Consider the following 3,279-nt stretch of genomic DNA (forward strand, 5'->3'; position numbering starts at 1 on the left):
GAGAGAGACACATGCCTAAAATCAAGCCACCACCAGCTTGCTTGCCAGGTCCCTGATCTTCCTTTTTTGTACTAAAAATACACAGAAAGAAACAAAACAAAAAAAATATCAAGGAAGTATATTTCTGGTTGCAGAAAAAACAACACTAACAGAAATAGAATTACGTGACACTTGGTGCTGTCTCAGAAACTGATCTGACACATCACCCTGTACTACTAGTTAAGCGCACTGACAGCCACAAAACTAAGCACTTAAGACAAATTTTAAAAGTTTAAGGATTATGGGATTATGCTTTTTTTCTTCCTTTTTTTTTTGTTAAGAAATGCCACTGAAGAGATTAAGTAGTAAGGCATTTACAAAGTTTATCGGAAATCATTTTTACCAATGGGGGAGGTGAGGACAGGTAACAACAGATTATACACAGTATATCTAGCACTTCACTATATATTTAATGATGCAGCAGATACAGCTTCCAAAGTTCCAAAAAGCTTCTAACTTGAGCAAGAGGGCAAAAACCCCAACTCTCAAAGCCAGGTCAATTTAAAAGGAAAAGATTTCAAATTTGTTAACTGAGCCTTTCTGATTTGAGTTGCAAACACAAAATTCCTTTAGCACATTCAAAGTCATTGCAGTGCAATAAATCTGTTTAAATGAATAAAACCTCAGTCTGATTTCTATAACCCCACAGTCCGCAATCAACCTGAAACCAAAAAGTTCCCACAAGTCATACAACAAAGCAGCTAGTGATACGGAACTAAATCTTTCAGCCACACGGGATTATACTAACATTAAAAAACATAACCTCACATTAACGTCCCATCTAGACAAAATAACAAAGTGGTTATTCCTGTGTGCCAAAGTAAAATGTAATGTTTTTCTTTTAAAGCAGAGATTTATTTGTGTTTTGATTAAGATTACAGCACATCTTCTCTGCACTCACAGAACAAGCTGACCTACAATGTATTTTCTGTAAGGCCATACCTAAAAACTGGACCATTTGAAAAACAAGTCATCTCTATCATTTGGCAGTCATCATCTGTCAGAAGAAAAATCACCCTAACATTTCTAACATCCTGACATCCCCTAAACATTCTTTACAAGAGAACAAGAGTGCCCCTTTCAGCATCTCGTATAGTGAAAATAAGAAATTCTAGACACTTTAAAACAAATTAGGTTAAAAATAAACTAAATAATTTAGTTGACTCTGTAGTTTCAAGCAACTTTGGTTGGGTCTGTGAATATCAGAAGGCACCGAAACCAAATCTACCTCATGCTTCCCCTGATGACAAATTTGCCTTCAACACATTTATTTAGTTGCTGTGACTCAGCATTATGGAAGATATGAGTGCAAAGGCACAAAATAACAGCAAGTCAAAATTCTACTGAACTCATACTAGCTTTGGACATCAGCAACCAGATGGATCCCATAATACTGATGTATCAGCTACATCAAGCCAAAACTCACAGGAACTTTAAAGCTTAATGACTCTCATTCTGCCTCCCTCATCACGTTCACACCCATTACCCCTCCTACCAAAACCCAACAAACAGCACATTCACAAAGACACCTCTTTTCCTTTCCGACCATTTCTCAACAGAAAAAAAACCATAAAACAAGAACATATTGGCAGTTAAAGAGGTGATCGTGTTGAAGCTATACAAAGGAGCCCTGCATCTTTTTAAAGGTAAGTGTGGTTTGTGTGCTACCAAAAGGTGGCTGGTTTGCCAAAATGACATTTTCATATATCAACAGGTAAATTAATTACCTTAGCACTAGATTTGGTAGGCTTACAATGCCTTGTTTAGAGATTAATACATTCAGGATGTTTGGCCACTGGATATTTATTTCTAAAATCAGCATATGTGCAATTTCAGCTTTATGCTTAGGATGTAATAAAATAAAATAGAGACCTGTGTGTGTCAAACTGCTTAGTTTCTCACAGAACATACGAATCCTCCTGCTGAGCCTGGCAAGTAGTCTGAACTACCAAATAAAAATACAAAAAGAGAAAATAATTACTCTAGATCATAAGGAAGCTTTCAGCAGCTGGTGACTAGCTAAATCTTAAGTCTTACAGCACACTCTTAAAACTCAGAGTCTATTACTCTCCATACACACCCAAGAATACAGTCACATTTCTTTCACTTCTAATGCTTTTAGCTTCTGCCTCCTCATGACACTAAGCACTAATTATGTTTCAAGAAAGTATTCACTTTATCCCAATTTGAAATTTCTTCTATATCACTGAACTCCATTTACTCCTGTTTTACATGAATGGATTAACAGAAGTGACAATACAATATCCAATCTACCATTACTTTCTATCACTTTTTCATACCCTCCTACTACTAACATTCTTTTTAAACCAATTCTGGTGACAAGAAATTCACTGTCTGTCACCTGCCTTAGATTACTTCTCCTTTTATTCCTCAAAATTAATTATTAAGCCTGTATAATGTTTAATGCAGTTCAAGACATTCATGAGGTGGCAAAATATCAGTCCTACTGTCCTACGGATTTTGTATTTATCAGAGGTTTTCACTGAGTGTTTCATTTAAATTTACCTCTGCTGTTTTTCCAGAGTACCTCTATCTTCTCAAAAATAATTTAAAAGTACTGCCATTTCTACAGATCTTGCATTCCTCTGCTGGCATTTTGTATCTTGAAAACCCCACATTTATTCTTGAAAGTAACGTAGAGCAGCTTAATCCATTACTTGTTTGACAGACTTAAACTGTAGCAGACTAAGGATGGATTTTTTCTTCAGAGCAGAAAAAAAACTGACTTGCTATCATATTGACACCCCTCATCTCTTCAATTTACATCAGCATTTTTTTCATTAGTATTATTATATTATTTAAACAAGGACTTCCATTAGGCTTTAGCCCCCTAGTATGAAGCTGGATAATCTTTGTGTCAGTTCAGCTTGCACTCTTGTTCTCTGAAAAAAAGACGTGGCCTGGTCTAACTTGTTGTTTGTCCATTACATCATTCCAGAACCTTCTGTTTAGATATTTCAGCCACTCACAACATTTCATCAAGTGAGTAATTCCTTCAACATTTTTTCTTTTTCTTGACTTGCTCATAGCCTACCAGGTTCCTTCACACCCCTGTTCCTTTCAGCCTTCAGAACTATTTAAACAAATCCATTAAATTTAGCTATCTGCTGCTGATCTTCTATTTCCCCTTATGTTTCCAATTTACATTAAAATCCCTAACCGTAATTCACATCACTTTTTTTCTATCTGCTATATTTTATGCCTTTTCACATCGACTTG

This window comes from Cariama cristata, unplaced genomic scaffold, assembly GCF_000690535.1.
Source record: "Cariama cristata isolate BGI_N322 unplaced genomic scaffold, ASM69053v1 scaffold33520, whole genome shotgun sequence".
In the NCBI taxonomy this organism is placed as follows: Eukaryota; Metazoa; Chordata; class Aves; order Cariamiformes; family Cariamidae; genus Cariama; species Cariama cristata.